This window comes from Xenopus laevis, chromosome 2L, assembly GCF_017654675.1.
Source record: "Xenopus laevis strain J_2021 chromosome 2L, Xenopus_laevis_v10.1, whole genome shotgun sequence".
In the NCBI taxonomy this organism is placed as follows: Eukaryota; Metazoa; Chordata; class Amphibia; order Anura; family Pipidae; genus Xenopus; species Xenopus laevis.
This window is the reverse complement of record NC_054373.1, coordinates 147,024,703-147,048,018: the sequence shown is the minus strand read 5'-3', so window position 1 is coordinate 147,048,018 and position 23,316 is coordinate 147,024,703. Positions and strand designations below refer to the sequence as shown.

General features: G+C 37.3%; 1 long non-coding RNA gene across 1 annotated transcript; it reads left to right on the top strand.

Annotated features, from left to right (window-relative positions):
- Positions 1–347: 347 nt before the first annotated feature.
- On the top strand, positions 348–21,660 carry LOC108708585. Its single transcript, XR_001934495.2, has 4 exons — positions 348–455; positions 17,928–18,016; positions 19,184–19,279; positions 21,059–21,660. It is a non-coding gene; the product is annotated as an uncharacterized LOC108708585 (long non-coding RNA).
- The last annotated feature ends 1,656 nt before the right edge of the window (positions 21,661–23,316 follow it).

Below are 23,316 nucleotides of genomic sequence, written 5' to 3'. Positions count from 1 at the left end.
GGAGAAATATAAAGCTTTTGTTCTGCTTATTATTTTCTGCTCAAGAAGCCATAGCTCCAAATATGAAAACTATTATTGTAAGAAGTTTCTATCACCTGATATGCAATACAGATGGAGAATTGAATTAGAAATTAATTGATTAGAAGGAAGGCAGCCATGGGTTACAAACTAAAGACAGTCTACGTGTGATCTAATTAAGTCCCCTGCAGCCTTATTACACAAATGATGTTAATAGTTAAATGGAAAAGAGGGTTTTAAGGCTGGCTGAAGTATCCTGTTTACACCCACCTCCTGCTCCCTTACAGCTCCTCCTTGGGTCTCTGATTATTAAGTAGGAGCAAAAACAGGAACCTGTTGCATTCAGCAGAAAAAAGGCAACAGGACAGAAAGTCCTTGAGGACAAGATGTGGTGGATACTGTCATCAATATCAAGGCAGGCGAAGAAAAATCCTGGAGTAAGTACCACTTTCTTCTGTCATAATCCATCAATAAAAGCAGGGAAAAAATAACTACTTTTAAGTTTCTCACAGCAGCAGTATATGTTTTCAAGAGCAGCCTACTGTAGGTGGTAGAGTATCTGTCAAACTATGTATCAGCTCCAGAGAACAGGTAACATGACATGGAAGCCTAAGAACATTAACAAGGAACGGCATACTTTTTTTCAAGAGTATGTCTACTGGCAAAACATCCCATTCAGAAGCTAATAAAATATGATGAATATATGATATTATAAAAATAGATAAATACATGATTGATAGATAGATAATAGACAGATAGATGATAGATAGATAGATAGATAGATAGATAGATAGATAGATAGATAGATAGATAGATAGATAGATGATAGACAGACAGACAGAGAGACGATAGACAGACAGATAGATAGATAGATAGATAGATAGATAGATAGATAGATAGATAGATAGATAGATAATAGACAGATATGAAGATGATAGACAGATAGATAGATGACAGACAGACAGAGAGACGATAGACAGACAGACAGACAGATAGATAGATAGATAGATAGATAGATAGATAGATAGATAGATAGATAGATAGATAGATAATAGACAGATATGAAGATGATAGACAGATAGATAGATGACAGACAGACAGACAGATAGAAGATAGACAGACAGACAGAGAGACACACAGACAGACAGAGAGACAATAGATAGACAGATAGATAGATGACAGACAGATAGATGACAGACAGAAAGACAGATAGATAGATGATAGATAGACAGAGAGACACGCAGACAGACAGAGAGAGACGACATACAGACGGACAGACAGACAGACAGACAGACAGACAGACAGACAGATAGACATATAGATAATGTCAGCTTGCGCCAATGAATAAATCATTCTTTAAGTCTTTCAACTTAAGACCTGTGAGTGCAACTACTTTACATCAAATAGATAGATACATAATAGATACAGTAGATACCGTTTAGGTAAAAAATTTTCCCCCTTATTTCATACTTATCATATTACAAAGTATATAATATGTTGTGTAAATATGGGATAACAGATTAGCATTACATATATTAGTTCAAAATGTATAGACTCCTTTTTATCCAAATAATTGAAATTTTTCTAAATGATTTTTCTCTGTAATAATAAAACAGTAGCATGTACGTGAGCCAACCTAAGATATAATTAAACTTTATTGGAAACAAAACCAGCCTATTGGGTTTATTTAATGTTTAACTGATTTTCTAGTATAATTACGTTATGAAGATCCAAATTACAGAAAGATCCGTTATCCTGAAAACCCAAGGTCCAGAGCATTCTGGATAACAAGTCCCATACCTGTATATTACAGGAGAGGTCTGTGCATGCCTGATAAGTATCAAATGAAATAAACTTTCTATAGGCTGTAACTATAACAAGCTCACCAATGACATTAGTATGGGACTTCATAAAGTATACAGTAAGGGAATATAATCATTATTTGACTGGTTGAGTAAGAAGAGTCTGTAGATAGAAATCTGACAGCAGTTGTAAATTTGGATGCCGTTTTATGAGCCGCACTAGAAGTCTGCACGTGTATTCCATCTAGCCGTCCTTATCATAGAGTGTACCTCATTCAGCTCTTTCAACAATTACACTTGCTCTGCACACAAGGGACCCTGCAGACTACAGAGTAGAGTCAGTGATGTGTATAGAACACTTGCAGCTGTATATCCTAGTAAAGTCCCATAGACTTGCATCAACAACATCCTGCCTGAGCTACAGAGAAACAATTAACCACAATGATCTTGAAAAAAACCTACTGAATGGAAATTAAAACCACCTAATTGCTTTCATGGTAGTAAATCATCTAAAAAGAAGCCCTTAAATTAAAAGTCTGCTTGTACTATAATAAAAGAAAACATAATGGCAAGCAACTTTTCAGTATACAGAAAAGGGGTCGTTCACCTTTGAATTAACTTTTAAGATGTTACAGAGAGCGATATTCTGAGACAATTAGTATTTGGTTTTCATGTTTTATTATTTGTGGTTTTGGAATTATTTAGCGTTTTATTCAGCAGCTCTCCAGTTAGCAAATTCTGCAATCTGGTTGCTAGGGTACAAATTACCCTAGCTACAAAGCATTGAGTTGAATACGAGACTGGAATATAAATAGGAGAGGGACTGAATAGAAAGGTGAGTAATAAAAGTAGCAAAAACAATACATCTGTGGCCTTACAAAGCATTTGTTTTTCAGTTGGGGTCAGTGACCCCCAGTTCAAAGATTTAGAAGAAGGCAAATAATTAAAACAACTACAAAAAATAAATAGTGAAGCAGTTGGTTAAAAGTGGTCATTCTATAACATATCTACCCTACATAGACCCCCTCCCTCCTCCCCCCAGCCTAGCTGCCCCCCGGGCAAATGCCCCTAAATCTTTACTTACTCCTCTGAGCAGATTCTGTCCAGCAGAGTTCACGGGCGCCATCTTCTTCTCTTCGGTAATCTTTGGAATGAGACCAACGCTTCGCCAATTTTCAGGAGTTTCGGCACATGCAGTTGTCGCGGATCAGAAAATTGCTCAAACTGCACATGCGCCACTTTGACAGTCTCATTCTGAAGATTACCGAAGAGAAGAAAATGGCTGCTGTGAACTCCGCTGGACAGAATCTGCACGGAGGGGTAAGTAAAGAGTTTGGGGATTTGCCCAAGGTAACACTTAGGCTGGGGGGGAGGAGGGAGGGGGTCTTTGTAGTGTAGGTGGTAGGGTTTTTTTTATTAAGTGTTTTGCAGAGTCAGACAGGCATGGATCAAAACCAGAGAATTTACAGACAGAAATCCCACCCAGCAACTAATTAAATTAGACCTAACAATAGGCAATGAGTTTGGGCTCAAAGCCCCTTTAAATATTCTAATTTCATGCCAAAGACGTGATGATGTCACATGCATGGCACATAAAAACCCAGAAATGCGAGGGGAGTCCCCGTCGGCCCACTTAGGCCACCAGGGTGAGTCTTTACAGGTTTCTTTACATGTAGAAGGGTTTTAATATAAGCTGTTTTATTCAACACATTTTTATAGAGACCTACATTATCGGGGGGTTCCGTTTTCCTTTGAGTACAGAAGAGTATCGCTGCACAAGTATGACTTTATGGTATCTTTAAAAACCTATAGGGGTTATTTACATAGCGTGCCACTTAGTGTTCACATTTCTGTAGGGTTTGAGCATAGAACAGGCGGTTAATGCAGGGTCCCATTGGGGCCTGTGACTGTTGGCTTCCTAACTTGCGTGTCTGAATGATGTACAAGTAAGGTAACAAGCAATGGGAGGGAACAGGGCTCTGTTTATTGGGATCTCTGTGTTCTGATTTAGAGTGCAGATACCTATCTATTTAATGATCTATCTGTCTATTGAAGCTATCTATTTATGACAGATATATCCTGGGAGAACAGATCAGATTTACCAATAATCACTATGGACCAATCAGTTCCATTGGATCCACAGGGATTTTGGAATTTATTACTTAAAATAAAGAATTGGTGTCTGTGGTTATTATCACTCAGTATTGACTCTGATCGATTTCACAGGCTACTTTTGTTAAGCATTACCCAAAGTTTGATTACATTGGCTCAGACCAGTAATTTGTTTGGGGGTCTGATACATTGAATCTCTGGAAAGCTTGGATAATGTTACATATAAATTTTGATTGATTCAGTCAATAAACTTATTTGATTCAATCAAAATTCCACAAAAGAATTGCTGGATTCCCCATTCAAACTTTGATAAATCCAACCACATTTCCCGTATTCCCCACTCTCTCCGAATGGATAGTGTTTTTTATCTGTACCGACAATCCAATTTAAAAGAAATGGTCATAACACAACTGAAAAAAAAATTAATCTTACGCCTTGTTACTTTCAGTATAAATGTTTTCCCTAAATAATTCCTTCCTTCGTTCCTTTCTTCCCACTGTAGATAGCCCCGCTTCCTTGTAATCTATCCACTATTTGTGTTTTAGATGGGCTGCTAATGTATCATGATGTTTGTGTTGCTGCTATTGGATTTTCCTTACACATTTACATGATCTCATGACAGAACGGCACAAATACGTTGTCTTTTGTAAATGAAAATTCAGGGACAATTTCCATAACAGGCTATTAATATAAGGATTTCAAAGCAGTCAGCAATAGGGAGCCCAGCGATCTAGAAGGAAATAAATCATGCATTGTTGTACATATGGATTTAACCCTCTCAGTGCTTATTATATAGAATAATGTTGTCTGTGCGATCCATATAAAAACTGGCCTTTTATAAATTTTCCAAATTTATAAATTTATTTATACAAGAGAATACAGGAATATAATGCACACTATGAATTGCGAATAGGAGCGTATAGTTCATAAGCACAAGAATAGGTACATTTACATTTAAACATTTGTACCCCACGTTGGAAAATGTTATTCCATGACAAAAACAGACTCTTTTGTCTGTTCTTGCAATTTGCAGTGGGGATTAACATTTCAGAGGGTTTCTGGAGCTCAATGCAGCTACTGAGCTCTAACGCCCCATAGACTAATGTGGCCTGATTGCCAAAGGCAACTGGTCAGGTGATAACATTTACTGAACAGTTGTTTGAAAGCCAACATCTGATTGGTTGCAATAAGTTATTAGATATGGTAAATTTCCAATTCAAATTTCTACTATTTAATACAGGTATGGGATCTGTTACCAGGAAAGCCATTATCCAAAAAGCTCCGAACCACTGGACAGCTGTTTCCCATAGACTCCATTTTTGTCTAATAATTAATTTTTTCATCTTGATTTCCTTTTTCTCTGTAATAATTAAACAGTAACGGTATGGGATCTGTTATCTGGAAACCTGTTATACGGAAACCCGTTATCCAGAAAGCTGTGAATTATGGAAAAGCCATATCCCATAGACTCCATTTTATCCAAGTAATCCAAATGATTTCCTTTTTCTCTGTAATAATAAAACCGTGCCTTCTATTTGATCCAAATGAAGATATCATTAATCCTCATTGGAAACAAAAACATCTTATTTGGTTTATTTATTGTTTGCATGATTTCTAGTAGACTTGAGGTATGAAGATCCAAATTACGGGAAGATCCGCTATCCGGAAACCCCCAGGTCCCAAGCATTCTGGATACCAGGTCCCATACTTGTACCATGTACTTGAGCCAAACTAAGATATAATGAATCCACATTGGAGGCCTATTGAAATTAGTTAATGTTTGAATGATTTTTTTTCGTAGACAAGATATGGAGATCCAGATTATGGATAAGATCCTCCTTCTATTGTGGTTATTTTTTAATAAAGTACCAAACAATCTTTGATCTACATGTTAGCTCCAGCTTGGGAATGCTTACGTCTAACACCATGGGTTCAAAGGTCTGAAAACTGGAGTCCATCAAGGATACAAAAAATATATCTTCCCAGGCCCTCTTTTCCCACTGGGTGTGTCCTTCTCTAGCTGTACTGCGGTTTGTTTTCCACAGAGACCATTTGAATTCCCCAAACATATTGCACAGCAAACTTATATCCTCTTATTAAAACTCTCTGGCTTCTAACTGAACACAACATAGTTGATGTAAGTGGCCCATGAGAAGAACAAGTAGGCTGCGAATGAAGGATTTCAACACAGGATTAGCTCTTTGCAGCCTTATGGCAGAACTTCCAAGCTCCAGTTAAGGTCACAGCTGCAGCAAGGAGACCTAAAAGTAACTTTATCACTGCACTGTGTTTGTTTGCTTGATCCACTGTCCTCCGCCTTACGCGTTTCGTGTAACATATAACATAGATATAGTATATGGATAAACAGACACAATTAAACTATCATCCAACTTTCCAATAGTCATTGATCTTCTATGGGGCCAAACATACAACCAAGCATTCTTTAGGATATTCTATGGGCTCACAAGACATATTGCCAAACTAAGCCTCAACCAAGCAACCAGCAAGTTAACCAGCAAGCAATCAGTATCAGCCTATAAGCAGTGATGCCTTCTGCTGTCCCTCCACCTACCTCCCTGACTTCACCCCTCTAATGTCAATGACACATCAGAACCAGTTTACTCTTAAACGGATTCTATTGTGATTGCTGTTATTTTTATTACTAAATTTCACTTTGTAAATTGCAAGTCATTTATTCTACCATTTAAAATGTTATTCTTAAGCCTATAAATGTATTTTTTTTTAGTTGTAGGTTTAGTTCATGTGTGTAGGCAGTCATTGTGCCTGGTCATGTGCTTTTAGAAATAGCTAGCACTTCAAAATGGAATGACATGTTATTGTTTCTCCTACTCAATGTAACTAGGTGAGTTGCAACTTCGGTTAGCTGGACCAGCGAAATTTGAGAAACAACGAAAAATTAGTGAAACGCAAATTTTCACACCCTCGTCAATTTTAACACTGGCGTCAATTTTGACGCCCACGTAAATTCGCATCAATTTTGACGATCGCGTCAATTAAAGTCAGGCGTCCAATTAATGTTGATGCACGTCAGTTTTGATGCGTGTCCAAATGTTTTTTTTACGCTGGTGAATGTTCGTTGCAGTTCCGCAAATTTATTCGCCAGTGGAGCGAATTCGAGCCTGGTGAATTTATCCGCCCATCGCTAAATTTTAGGATTGAGTACTGGCCTTATATCTACCACTAGGTGGGGCATGGGAGCGTTTTTAAGAATATTGGTGTTAGTGATCTGTTATCTGGTTACCTTCCCACTGTTCTGTTGATAGGCTGCTGGGGGAAAGGGAGGGGTGAAATCACTCCAACTTGCAGAGCAGCAGTAAAGAGTGATTGAAGTTTCTCAGAGCACAAGTCACATGACTAAAGGCCCATGTGAAAGGGAGAACATATCTAACCCCCACATCAAATTTCAAAATTAAATATGAAATAAATGTGTTTGCTGTTTTGAGAAATGGATTTCAATGCAGGATTCTGCAGGAGGAGAGTTATTAACTGGTGCATGTTTTTACCATTAAGTGATTTTAGATTATTGAAAGCAAAGCAAACATTGGTATTTCGTACTATGTTTTCACCTTATCCCAAACCGTTCACATATAAAATCAATATTCTGAAAGGCCAGTTAGCATTTAATACACATGCATGGGCTGCTCAGCAACCAATACAGTGTACAGCTTATTACCATTTACCCAATCAGAATGTCCCGGTGGGCACATGGATTGCCAGTTCTGACTTTTTACTAGATTTCCAAATAGGACCCAGTTTAATGTTACAATCAGTTAGTGGACTGTGGCTCTCTGCAGGTTCTATGCATCTGTATGCTGCTGAAGCTGTGTACTTTTAAAAGTTTGACTTGGGAAATTACTTACAACGTTGCCAATTCGGAGCTCCCAAACACCCTGCCTATTTATTGTTATTATTTCCAGAGCGATTGTGAATGTGCGTGAGGGGGGCTTTACTGAGTGCAATTGGTCCATTATAAATGAGGCAATCAGTAGCCGTACAAAGTCTGCCAGGGACTTTAGCTTACTTAAGGTCAAGTGTTTGTGTACAATATCGGATTGAGGGCAAAGCTCTCTTTCCCCTGGGATAAGGCCAGGCAAAGCAGTGCTGGTGACAGCAACAAAAGCCATTATTCTGAGAGATGGGGAAACAAAACTCTTATTAGCAAGGAAAGAAAGCAGAAGTTTGACCCATTCGGTGCTGGAATAGGAGGTGGTGCCGCTTGGGTAGATTGGTAGATATTCAATGAATTTTAATTTGCTATAAATCTATCTTAATAGATTAATATATTACATTTAAAAAATATATTTTAATAGATTAATATATTTAATATAATATATTTTATATTATATTTAATACACTTACAGCAAAAGGATTCTATATATATATATATATATATGTATAGATATATATAGATATATATAGATATATATAGATATATATAGATATATATATTTATAGTTCCAGCTGTGGTGTACTCCAATAAAGTGTTCTCTTCATGCCTGGGTGCTGTTACATATATATTTTAGATAATAGTTCTCCAAAATTTACGCACTCTGGGACTTCATAATGCAGTTAAGAGGAAAATTTATTGTCAACGCTTCGGTCCCGTTCTGGACCTTTCTCAAGACATTTATGTATATATGAATACATATGTTATATATTCCTTTCTATTACAAATAATACAATGATACTACAGGTATGGGATCCATTATATGGAAACCCGTTATCCAGAAAGCTCTGAATTACGGATTGGCCATCTCCCATAGATTCCATTTTATCCAAATAATCCAAATTTTTCTTTGTAATAATAAAATAGTACCTTGTACTTGATCCAAACTAAGATATAATTAAAACGTTTTGGAAGCAAAACCGGCTTATTGGGTTTATTTAATGTTTACATGATTTTTTAGTTAACTTAAGGTATGAAAATTCCAAATTCCATATTGGAAAGATCCATTATCTGGAAACCCCTGAGCGTTCTGCATAACAGCAGTGGTGTAACTATGGGGGAAGCAGGGGGTGCGATTGGACCAGGACCTGCACCCCCGCAGGACCCCCTTGCAGATCGCGCTCCTGCGTCACTGAGGGAGGTGGGGGACTACACGGCTCACACCCAGGCCCACCCCACCTAGTTACATTACTGGATAACAGGTCTCATACCTGTATAATTAAATATAATTTTGCCTCTTTATAGGTCACTGATAAGGCCTCACCTTGGATATGCAAAGCAGTTTTGGGCTCCAGTCCTAATTTAGAGTTCATTATAAACAGATATCAGAGGCTATTGTTACACTAAAATGAGTATAGATAGAGTATAGATATTGGTATATATAGCTTATATATGTGAATTTATAGATAGGTTGGTATATGTATATATATATACTGTATGTGCACTGGGGTTTGTTTGGCGTTGTTGAACTTAACAGATTTGGTGGTCTTTTTTCAACCCAACTTAACTATGTAATTATGTAAGAGAGGTCCTACATTTCCTATTCGGGCAGTCAAGAGGGGTGCAGCTTGCCATGTTTTAAGCCTTCTGTCCTTCATATATGATCATCAGCTGCACTCATTATGTTTCCCATTCTCTCAACTCAGCAGTGCTACTATTTCCTATATGGAAGGCAACAGGGAGAGCTACACAGGTCCCAAATTGAAGCTCCAGTGCTCATAATTCAAGACAGTAGGTATTTTAGGAAGGGTAATTCAGCTTCCCACAAAGCTCCATTATTGGGCAGCTGGTAGACTTGGTAAGGTTGTACAGCAATGTATATTATTTGTGGCTGCTGCCAGGTCTGGACTGGAAGTCAAAATAGGCCTTGGCATTCCAAGTACACTGAGGCCCAAATAGTCCTCCACCAGCCCACTAAATAGTGACTGTCTATGGGACCTTACAGCAGCCCCTCTGGCATTTGCCAGTACAGGCCTGGTTGCTGCTATGAACCAATTTGCTCCTACATATTTTTCTATTTTGTTTATAATGCTATATAGTTAGGCTATTTAATCTACTTTGAAGTTATTGACCACCTAGGTTGTTAAAATGTATTTTGTTTAAATGAAGCTGTGGCCAACAAGTGTGTAAATTATTCTAGCAATGTATATGGGCTATTATGAACTATTAGTTAGTAACACATTTCAGAATATGCTTCATCATTATCAGTGCAGAGCAGAATCAATCACAGAGCTAAGGAGTCATCCAGAGTAACATATACAAGAAAATGACTGTGTGTTCATTAAACATAACTTTGCTCTCGTTTGTGTAGCTAAGTCTCCATGGCTTAGAATGTTAATAGCACCTAACACATTGAGGCTGGTTCTAGAATCAATATTAATTTCTGACATGTTTTTGTTGGACGTTAGTACAGGTATGGGACCTGTTATCCAGAATGCTTGGGACCTGGGGTTTTCCGGATAACGGATCTTTCGATAATTTGGGTCTTCGTGCCTTAAGTCTACTAGAAATTCATTTAAACATTAAATAAACCCAATAGGCTGGTTTTGCTTCCAATAAGGATTATTTATATCTTAGTTGGGATCAAGTACAAGTTACTGTTTTATTATTACCGTATATACTCGTGTATAAGCCGACCCGTGTATAAGCCGAGGTACCTAATTTACCTAAGAAAACTGGAAAAATGTATTGACTCGTGTATAAGCCTAGGGGCTGATTGAAAATCAATCTGTACTTTGTACAGGAACGCTCCTCTAGTCATATAGACAGCCCTGCTGAGAATAAGGATTGCACTTCCCCAAGCAAACAGCGTATAAGAAATTCAAATCCCGTAATATCGGATCCCTCACCTCCCTCTCCCATAGCGCATCAGGACTCTGTGACTGACGATCGCCGCCCGGAGCAGGTCCAGGAGCTCCGGGCGGCGCGTCCTTCCCTGCCAGCGTCGCTCCCAAAATGGCGGCGCCCATGGCCGCCACGTGGGTAGCGGCGCCGGCGCCTCTACCCACGTGGCGGCCATGGGCGCCGCCATTTTGGAAGGACGCCGGCAGGGAAGGACGCGCCGCCCGGAGCTCCTGGACCAGCAGGGCTGTCTATATGACAGGGATCCGGTGAGGGATTGGCGTATGACCCGCGTATAAGCCGAGGTCGAGTTTTTCAGCACATTTTGGGTGCTGAAAAACTCGGCTTATACGCGAGTATATACGGTACAGAGAAAAAGGAAATCATTTTTAAAAATTTGGATTATTTGGATAAAATGGAGTCTATGGGAGACAGCCGTTCTGTAATTCGGAGCTTTCTGGATATCGGGTTTCCAGATAAGGGATACTATACCTGTATATCATTTCTATTTATTATATATAAGGTAAGGTCTGATGAATGGGAGATACCACCACAAGTATTCTGCACATGCTGTTTTATTCTTATCTGTCTATGAAGATCAGCTTTGGCAAGGCAAACAACATGACATATACTGTACATACATTTAAATGCCAGTATTCTGAAAATGAATGTTCTGTGTATACAAACGGCCATGCACACTAATGAGAATTACTGTTACTTGAAGGAAAGAAATGTAAAACCTAAATAAAGTACCCATGCTATAAAAGTAGTCAGCATTTACTAACTAATGCCCTGATAAACCCAAATATTCCAAATGACTTTGCAGTTTAGGCTCAGGTTTTTGCACATTGTGGAACCTGCAAAATAATACCTGTGAACAAAAGACAAGAAAAATATGGTGCCACGTTCATACATTCCTGAACACTTGGCAGGATAAATACAGTGGTCATTTTGTGTATAATACCCTAGAACACATGGAAGGATAAATACAGTGTCATCTTTAAGGGGGTTATTTATTAAAGTCCAAATCCATAAAACTCAAAAATATTTAATTTTTTTAACTATAAAATCTGAATTTTTAGCGTAAAAAGATTCATTATACCCTGAGGATGGAAAAAGTCCAAATCCGAAAATACTCCATCTCCGACCTGTATATGAGTCAATGGGAGAGGCCTCTGTCCTATTTGGAAGTTTCTGTAGTCTGTGCTGGAATTAGCCTAAAAATCTGTCCATTTCAGGTTTTTCAGCCAAAAATCCGAAAATTCTGACTTTTGGAAAGAAGTCCAAAAAAAACCGAGTGATTTGGGAAAAATTTTTGAAAAAACAGTGCTTTTTTAATAATAAATAAGGTCCAATTGTGGATTTTAGTTTGAGTTGGACTTTTTTAATTAAGAAATACCCAGAAATATTCGGATTTTTGATAAATAAGGCCATATTTATAGTAATACCTTCATCCTGTATCTTATAGGGAAATCACTGGTGTTGGGTTGGGGAGGCTTAGCCTCATCAAAATCCCACCCATTGTAGGCTAGGTAACAGACATGTATTGTAGGATTTTGCTCTATTATCAGAGGAGCACTACTTTAGTAGTAGTTTTTGCACTTCATAAGTCCTGTGTGTGCGGTTTTTTTGTTTGCTCTATATATATATATATATATATATATATATATATATATATATATATATATATAATATATATATATATATATATATTATATATATATATATATTATATATATATATAAATAGGTACTACTCCAAAATAATTAATAAATTATTTATTAAAATAATTATTAAATAATTAATAATTTAGAAACAAATATTGAAGTCTGTGCAACCTATGAGTAAGTGCCCCAGCAGGCAAGAAACGCATTAGGTCTTGCTCTTATGTCCTAATAAATTTTTCAATTTTTTAACTGATTGATTCATTATTTTTGGAGATACTCACACCTTTCTTTTGAAATGTTGTCCTATTTACTAAAACTCAAATTAATCTAATTTCTTTCTTAAGACAAACTCCCTTCCACAAACTGAACTATGTTATCAATAATTTTTCACGAAAACTCGATTTTATCGAATTGTTGCTGTGGAACCCTCGGCTTTATGGTATTATCCACCGCAGATCACTATGTCAAGAAATAACTCCAGGAACATCTGCCATTGACTTCTACATGAACTCGACAGGTTTGAGATGGAGTATTTTTAAATTCGGATTTTTAGCAGCCTTGGGTTATAATAAATCTCTAAAATTAGAGTTTTTATTTTTCCACAAGAATTTGATTTTCCCCCTAAAAAACTTGACCTCCTAAATCTATCCAAGTGGAGATACTGTACGTATTCTTTCTCTGGGAAATGGTCAAGTAAATCCTTTGAAGAGTTTAGTATTGTAACAATTCAGATAGCCAACAAGAACATACAAGATAGAGACATTGTAATTATACAAAGAAGAATAATAGATTTTCAAAAGGATTACCTTTTCTACATTGCTAAAATCTTACAATGTAAGGTTTGATAGTTAAAGTTCTACCCTGTGGCTGAACCATTTCTGGTTCTCACTGTACCATTAAAATGAGCATTGTAGATAAAATGAAGAGAAAATAAACTTGACAATTTCCCCAGAATGTAGTATGAAAAGTGCATATTACAGAACTGTGTTGAGTATGAGCACCCTGGACAGCGCATCTTTTGGTGGCACTATATAAAGCTCCAGCAGCCGGCTGTCCTGTTAACCCATGGCTGCAATAGTAGCACACATTACAGCAATGAGCCATTCTATGCAACATTTGTCAATTATTCTACATCACTTTCCTTTCCTATAGGATTCTGCATCCTCACAGATGTTTTCACATAACAAGCCAATTACTTGTTTGATATCTGTGTGCTGCTTTCTACCACATACTGGCTTTGTAGCCTTTGTAGTCTATTATTTCTTCTATATACAGGAATGGAATCCTTTATCCAGAAATCCATTATCCTGAAAGCTGCAAATTACAGGAATGCCATCTCCCATAGAGTCCATTTTAGGCAAATAATTCTAATTTCCATTTCTTTGTAATAATAAAACAGTACCTTGAACTTGATGGTAATTAAGTTGCAGGAATTTTGTGGGAAACAATTCTATTGGGTTTATTTAATGTTTAAATGATTTTAGAATACTTTAGATATAAATTATGGAAAGACCCAGGTCCCAAGCTTTCCGGACATTGCTCCTAAATTAAACATCAAAAACCTGAGCTGACATCTAAAAGACACTATCACACACAAACATTACTTTTATATTATATTTATATTTAACAATCATTTAATACTTTAATGAAATATGAACAAAATGATTTGCCATGTTTAGAAACTCTTTGACATTGTGCAAAAATGTTAATGCTAAACTGATTGCAGCTGGTCATGTTTTCAGATTTAAATCCATGTTTTTTATTCAGCTTTTATTTTCTAAATTCCTAGCACAAGTGTGCATGATGTAAAAATGTAACAGAACGCTCTTACAATAACACTGTGCAAAACTGCACCAGTGCAAAAGGGACACTGGAGTTATTAATTGCACGTCACCATGTCACAAATGGGGGCAGATTTATCAAGGGTCAAATTTCGAAGTGATAAATACTTCGAAATTCGACCATCGAATGGCTTTACTTTGACTTCGAATATCGAAGTTTTTTTCACCGAATTTGACCGTTTCGCGGTCGAAGTAAAATCGTTCAAATGATTCAAAGGATTTCATCCATACAATGTTGATTCCTTAGGGAGCATAAAAACAGCTAAGAATGTTCAGACCAATAGAATTTTCTGAAAGAGCGTTTTATACACCTGAATTTTCTATAACTGAATTACTGAATTAGTGCTTCCATTTCTTCTTTGTCTGCTGAATCTTTAGGATAATAAGGTGCTTTCACCCGATTCATAGCACCTTCTTTTGCAAGTTTATCTCAGCTGACCTTTGTGACTTACATGCAGATAACTTCTCCTGCAGGGGTGATCTTTAGATAAAGCTACAGGGCACTTCGGATACCGGAGGAGGATACAAATCCAGTTCTGGAGAAATAATTTACACATACCTGTCATTTGGTTACTTTCAAATGAACGGATTCTGTCATACGGACTAGGTGATATGATGACAGAGAGACACAGCTATTTATTTACAGGTATTCCCTTCTTGCCCTTGATATTGTGTGTACACCATGCCTTTATTTAGAAGATTCTCAGAAGTGAAACTTCTGTGTGTTTAGATGCCGGAGTGTTGCTTGGAAACTGTTGACATATGAGGATAGTAATGGAATATTTTTTTATTAAGACAATATAATTTATTCCAGCCTAAGTCAGGAGAATGCATAACATCTGGCCGGTTTTATACAAATTCAGTGTGAATGTAAAAAGAAAGGGAAAAGTCAGAGAATAATAGTTGTCATCTGTTATTGCAAGGCATACATTTCTATAAATAGCCCTCTGTGCATTTCATTGGTCTCCCTGGCACCGCTTATTTTGCTGTTTTTAGTTTTCTATTGCCAGAATGTATTGAGTAAAGCAGGGGTAGATAAATGCAGCGGCATGCCAAACATCCTCAAAAATTTGCATTTTACAGTATCCAGTAAATAATAAGAAATAAAAAAAAACCTTATCATTAAGCCTAATTTGTAAGGGTGTCACTAACCAAGAAATACTCATTATGCAAAAAGCTCTGATTTATGGAAAGGCCATCTCCCTAACACTCCATTTTATCTAAATAATCCCATTTTTAAAAAAAAAAGTATTCCCTTTTTCTCTGTAATAATAAAACCGTACCTTCTGCTTGATCCCAACTAAGAAATTATATTAATTATAATTATAATATTGGATGCAAAAGTAGATTCCAGATATGAAGATCCATAGTACGCAAATATACGTTATCCGGATAACCCCAGGTCCCAAGTATTCTGGATAACAGGTATACCTGTATATATATACATACCAAATTTAGCATTGGAATTGCAATTACCACTACATAAACTTTAGGGACCTCATATACAAAACTTGGGCAGGGAGGGTACATTAATTGTGGAAAGCCCCATATTTTTGAATTCTGCACCCTGTGCTCTTTGGCCTTTGTTTTCCAGAATAGATAGCAAGAATTGCACCTTTCCCATGAAAACACACATCCCTAGTAACACTTTTCATGCATGTGTTGATCCCCAACCCTTTTTACATCTGCATGTTAGTCGTGAGTAAAAAAGTTTGGAGACTCCCGACTTAAAGTGTTCAGCTGCTCTGAGGTAGCCACTGTAACACAAACAAGCTTGAAATAACCAGTACAATGTTATAAGAGTGATGTCATCAGTTACACAAGTGACATCACCTGATTTATTGAACTGTGTGTAGTATAAAAAATAATGTACCTATTGTGATAGAATATGAGGATACTAGACATCACATTGGAGTGCCATGCCCTGTATATATGTCTTTTTATGGGCATCACTTCTAATATTCTTATATTTTACTACAGAGGGTACCATATTCCGTATAATATGGCATAAGGATTTTATACACATTACCAGGCCCGACAAGCGCCTCCCAGAAAGTTGAAGGTGCTTTGTCGATGGACCTTTGGTCTACCTAAAAATGCAGCACTCCAAGCTCCTGATAACAACTTGATGTGCCATTACCTGGAGATAATGAAATGGGTTAATAGAAAGTGAACATTTTTAAATGACAATATCCAGTATTCAACCCATAAGAGAATTAAATGTATATGAAATCTGCTCCCCGTCCTGTTTTATATTTCTGGGAGACAGGCTATTCTTCGGCATTCTTAACTTTCTCCATCTGCTCAAACAGGAGTCAGCCAGTGATTCAACATGAAGGAATAAACTGGTTTACAAAGCTTTTTGTGAGGCTCGCAAATGTCTCTTTCATTTAGGAGGAACTTCAGCTTTAATAGCAGTTCCATTTAAACTAAACTGAATTTTTAGTGGAGCTGCATTTTTGTGAGCTTTTCCCTTCATCTGTATAAATCCTGCCCAGATAAGGCTGAAAATATAAAGCATTAAATCCTTCCCAAATGGATACAGACTGTACAGGCTCCTGCATTAAAGGAAAACAAAGCAGGGTGCCCACATGCCCACAGGCAAAAGCTTTTGTTTAACCAATGCTTCAACAACTCTTAGCCAGTAAGTTCCACAATGGCACTGAATGATGTGAGTATAAAGTAAGGTTCTCTTGCCCACAGAAGCAGGGTCACTTAGAAGGTCCAGTGTATATCTGCTGCTCTCACATATTATTTTGTATATAAATAAAAATGTTATTTGCCTAAATCTCATACAGTGCAGTTGTATCACACCATCAATTATATGGGCACTGAACACTGAGATTATCTTGAAACTATATGAATGATAACAAGTGAAAATACATTTCCTTTACTTGACCTAACTGAGCCTACACGGATTAAGATTTATAGAGGCCATTTGAATACAATATATAAGAAGACATACAGTAAACCTTTTGTGTGTGTGTGTGTAACTTCTGAGTGTTAGCAAGTAAATAATGGTTATTAATAAATTGGATTAGTATCTGGCCCTGGAACAAGACCATATATACACCTCAAGGAAGTATTTATCTAAAGGTGACCTGGCCTGTGACTCCAACTACGCTATTTCCTCCTGAGTTTGTTCTACGCTGTCCGTTTGGTATTGACCCGGCCTGTGATTCCGACTACGCTTCCTGTTCTACAACTCCGTATAATGTGCAGTTTCCTTGCTTGCCTAGAACTCTTCCCTTGGTCCTCTCATGTTTAAACCTGGCGGCACCCAAGTAGCGGGGGCTCCTCCCAGAGCCAAAGGTGGTTGTAAATGGCAGAAGAGTAAGCCGTGACAGGTCCTTGGGGTTTGTTCTAAATTTGGGATACTAATCATAACAATCTGTACAACAAATTTTTCCTAAATCATTAAACTTTAATATAAGGTATTCCATATCATAACCCATAAGGTAAGGTGGGAGTCCCCTTAAAAATGTGAAAAGCACTGCCTTTAAAATACCTATAGCCTGTCTAGAAATGAAAGTAAATCAAAATGGCAAACTGTACTTATTTAAATATAGGCCCGACAATGTCTTGTGCAGAACTGCAGCCAAAACCTTGGAATTATGCACACTTAAAGTACTGTATATATTCAATCCATTACATTTAAAAATATATTTCATCTCTGCAGTTGATTCCATTAATTGGATTTACTGGACTGGGAATTACCAACGCAGCTCTCTACCTGGTAAAGCTTACCCTGTTCAACCCAGATATAAGGTAAGAAAATACAGTTATTCCATTTGTACTGGATAAGTAGTGAGTAGCGATAACAGGTTTTATTATTTTCTATGACACACATTGTACAACTCTCTGTAGTCCAAGTAGTTTTTTTGACCATATACAACAATGGGATCTACAGTATGTGCAAGACCTTGGAGGTAATGTAATAATAGGTGCAATGTTTGCTCCATGCCATGATAGTCATAGCAACATCTGTAGGTACTAGGAGCTGGTCTGCATTTGAAAGCAAACATTTGATTTGTTGATATTGGTGAAAAGTGAATGTCCTGTTGCCAAAATATTTGCGAAATGGCTGCAAAAATTAGCAAAATGCATTGAAGTCAACGGGGCTTTTCTTTAGTTTCTTCTCACTCCAAACGCATTGAAGTCAATGGGAGATTTTCTAAAGTTTTTTCTCACTCCAAATGCATTAAAATGAATTGAGAGTTTTTCTTCTCAAGTTTTTTTCTCTCCAAATTGCATTAAAGTGAATACCTTTTTTTCTCAAAGGTATTCACTGATGGCAACAAGTTGAGTTTTGACTCCAATCCATGCCTGCCAAAAAAGTTTGCATTGTCTATTTCTGATTTCCGTTTGTCTCCTGGAGTAAACTTTGTACTGCTCTGCTCATAATGTGAGAGATCATGTGTGCATGTGTATGATAGGTGTAGTATGCAGGTGTAAATGGGCAGTAAGGCGGAAAGGGAATTTGTACAGCAAAGCTCAAATGTTAGATTCTTAAAAATATATATACTGAGTTATAAAAGTAAAAAAACATTTATTCGGACATGAGAGACAAACGGCCTGACGCGTTTTATGCCTACGGGGGAACTTACTCATAGGAAAGGGAATTTACCTTAGGCCCCCAGCATAAGAGAAGTTGCTTAAGGGGGCATACTAAGAGTGCAAATATTTTTGGTATATATATTATACATCTGGGATGTCCAACCTGCAGGCCTCCAGTTACATCACCTCTGCCTTCCAGAATTACATGGAGGGGGGGAGGATTCTTTGCTAACTCCAGCCTGTGTTTAAGTATGAGTATGAATTTGCGAAAGTTTACAACTGTGCATGTGTGTACGTTTATAACTGTGTTTGCATTTATAACTGGGCCGTGCCAGATGTAGCTATTTCTTATTGCTTTTATTTCTGCTCTTTCTCCAGCTGGGTGAAGAAGAAGGAACCAGAGCCTTGGTATAAATTAGACTGAGAGCTTTTGAGACAAGTTGAAGGCCATGAGCTGCTTTAATAATGGAACAGGTAAAGCAAAGTGAAAAGTAAATGTTAATATCCGGATACACTGCAGGTATAGATTACTCAGCAGGTCACAGGAGGAATACAAGTTACCACTTTCACAGCTGAGCAGCTGCCAAACAGATTATGAAAGTTTTATATTTAGTACATGCTGACTCAGGCGAGCAACGAAAGGCTCAGTAAAACAAACTGGCAGTTCGCAGTTCCCAGGTCTGGACATTTGGCTTTAAGGCAGAGTCTCCAAACTGTTGGGGTAACTAAATAAAGGCTAATTAGTTTGACATGAGGAGAAAGTTTATTTGCTTTCCTAGAAGCCCCAATGGACTTTGCTGTTAAAAATGATTTGCTTCACTAGATATTGTAATTTCTGCAGGGTTATGTTTAAATCAAATTTGCCTGTATACCTGTATGTATAACCTTATAAAAGGGGGTCAAGGTCAAATGCTGGAGTTCAGATAGGGGTTTACACTTTAAAAAAGACCTCTGCTTGAAGGAACCTTGACCCTGAGTACACTGATACATCATCATTCAAAGTCAAATTTTGCTGCAAATCAAATCTTTTTGGTGCTAAAACTCCTGAATTCGAATTATGGTTTCAAAAACTTACTGAGAGCAAGAAATGTGTGGCTCGAAAGCTGCCAAGTTCACCTAGAAGTTGATTGGAGCTGTCTATGGCAAATTTAAAGCCTTCTTTCAATGCAAGATTTTTCGACCCATTGAAAGTTAAAGAGTACAAACTCAAGATAGTCACGTTTTTTTCACATTTTTTATACTCTGATTTTTTAATGTCAGCAAATATTTCTAAAACTTCGAGCTTATTCGAAGTAGAAAAAAAAACCTTTAGCATTCCGCAAATTCAAATTGGGGTAAATAGGATTTTAAATCTTTTGAAAGTTTATATGTGCTTAATTAATAAATCAGATGCAACATAACTACTCCCTACCCCAGGATGAAGGAACACCTAAAATAAATAAATACAAATGAGACAAAAGGGATTCACACAAAGCAACATCGTGTGCAGAATTTTTGAATTTTTGAATACGAGAGGTGTTGTCCCATGTTAGTTCACGCTATATAAATACATGTTAATAATAATAATAATAATAAATGCTCCAGTCCTCTATCATAAATAAAAGACCAATCAGACACAATTTTTAAGGACATACTTTTTTTTAAAGATATCTTTGAATACAATATGGCATTGAACATGCAATATACTCATTTGTAACAGTTGGTCTTTCCATCCATAAATGTGATCCCCTTCAGTTTTCCTTTCAGCATTTTAGTCATCTATCTATAAATTTCAGTTTGGTTTCACCGAATCTAATTAGCAGAATCAGTGATGTAACTATATATTACTGGGCTCCAGAGCTGAATATTTTTCAGGCCCCCGGGTTGACCTGTTTTACCAATATTTATTTAAATTGTATATATATTAGGACTTCATGGGGCCCTTATACCTTCTGGGTTCCCCTGCAGCCACAAGGTCTGCTTCTTCTATAGTAACAGCCCTCAGTAGAATCTTGGCATTGAGAAAAGTTTTTAAAATCTTTATTCCTTATAAGGAATAAAAAAGGCAAATGAGAGCTTGGATGAATATTTTGTGCATGTAGACAAACAAGCTTATTCTTGCACTTACTGATTTGCCTTAGAGTGGAGTGAATTCTTTGCACCACGGCTTTTCTTTTTAAACCACCCTATTAAAGCTGTGGCGTGAGGAGTCCCTTATTATTAAAGCATATTGTCTAAAGAAGTAGCTCACTTATTGTCTCTTTTTTCCTTTAGGATCTGAAAACCTCCTGTCTGTGAAGACATTGGTCCCTGCCTGACATAACTGCTGGAACACATTATTTCATGTTGCACAGACACATTTGAAGATAAAGTCCCTTTTTTTTCCACACTTTTTTTTCTGCCTTATTGAAAAGACAGGAGAATGCTGAGAATTAGTTCCATGGTAGATTGAGCACTAAAGGTTGCCTCCCCTTGTATTAAAATACAACCACAACAACTCCCAGCATGCTATGACATAAAGGTGTAACTGAACCCTTTTGCTTTGTATGTACCCAGACACTCATTGTAAGTATCGTAAGCTGTTAGCAGATCGTTTAGGCAAAATGTAAGTTTAGCTTGACATTTTATACTTACTTAGTATTCTACACTTTTTAGTAGAACTATTTATTAATGATGTAAGGCAGCCATGTGCAATGTGTACCTTTCAAGATGTAGTTGTATTACAACCCTGGGCTTGATGTAGATCATCCATATATGGGGCCACAGGCAGATGTCCTAGATGTTAAGTGGGGGTTTGCATCTGACGAGTATAGTATAAAAGAAACGTATGTTTGAAGAAAGTAATGTGTGGTGTATAAATAAATACTAATAATTGATATTAGGCTCAATGGTGCTTATATTAACTAGGCTAATTTGCACCAGTGCAGTAACTCATAGAAACCAGCGAGTAATAAGCAAATACTACTGCAGCTAGAATGGTGGCAGCAGATTCCATATTGCTTGCACTGCACTGGTTAAAGTGTTAAAGTGTTAGTGAATGAACCCCAATTTGTCTGTAGTTTTTGTTTAAAATTGTTGTATCAGGGTTAGGGATGCACTGAATCCACTATCTTGGATTCGGTCGAACCCCCGAATCCTTTGTGAAAGTTTTGCCGAATACCGAACCGAATTCGGGCCCAAATTAGCATATGCAAATTAGGGATGGGAATGGGAAAAAATTTACTTCCTGGATTTGTGACAAAAAGTCACGCTATTTCCCTCCCCACCCCTACCATAATTTGCATATGCAAATTAGAATTCGGATTCAGTTCGGCAGGGCAGAAGGATTCGGCCGAATCCGAATCCTGCTGAAAAAGGCATAATCCTGGATTCGGTGCATCCCTAATCTGGGTAAATCAGTGGTGTAACTATAGAGGAAGTAGATTGTCTGCCTTCTCTAAAGTTGTATCGAAATCCCCCTCCCCAGCCACTCTCCTTCCTTGAGTACTAGAGGGGGAGTAGAGGAATGTGAGCAGACAGGTGGGTGGGTAGAAGGGGGGTCAGGGGTTGCCTTGTGTGCCAAGCCCCTCAAAAAATTTTTTTGCTGGGGGGCAATAAAATTACAAAGTTATGCCACTGAGGTAAATGAAAGCATTTAGTAAAGACGAGTGAAGTACAAAGTTTGCTCCAGTTCTTGTAGCCCAAGGTAGCCAATCAGCACATATCATGTACTAGTCACCTGTTCAAAAGTAACCCTTACTGGTTGCTATAGGTTACTAGACCTGAAGTAGTTGTAGCAGTCTGCCGGTGGGTGAGGTGTGAAGGATCCTATCAGCACTGACACCTAATATTTAAGAAAAATAGTACAATATATTCAAAATTCAAAAAGGGACCTGTGGCTATCTGAAGCCAATATAACAACCAACTAATATTGGCTATACACATATGAATCAAGTCATATAAAACTAAGTTGTACTATGGATATTGGTTGATTTGGGTGTCATCGCTGTTGGGCTGAACGAACATAACATTAGAACATTACATTAGAACAGAACATTAGAATGGTTTCCATAAGAGATCTGTCTATTTGACCTACAAGCTGATTCTGTACAGGAACAGTATAGTGTCACTCGACTTTAAATCAAAATACTCAGCGCCGAATGCAGCTTCCCTATTCAGCTCTAAATCTGGTCTAAACACCACATTGGCTTCTATAACTTTGTTAATGAAACAGTTTTGCTGCACCGGCACTAAACAAGCTTGTAATTAGCCGTAACAAACAACACAATTTAACCAAAGAGAAAGCAGTGCACTCACCCTCCCTATTCCCTGCCAAAGTGAGATTGCAACTGTTCACATCAGAAAGGCTGGTGAGAAGACAAGCCAGATATTTTAGGTAATTAAGCCTAACAGTTGTCACTTTTCCTTTGTGGAGTATTTGAACGGATATTTTAAATCGCAATATTCATGTTTAATGGAATATTATACTCTGTAGAGAAAGAAAATAAACATTTGTCTATGTGCTTAGTTTCTTCTCCTTGTTTTCCTTTATT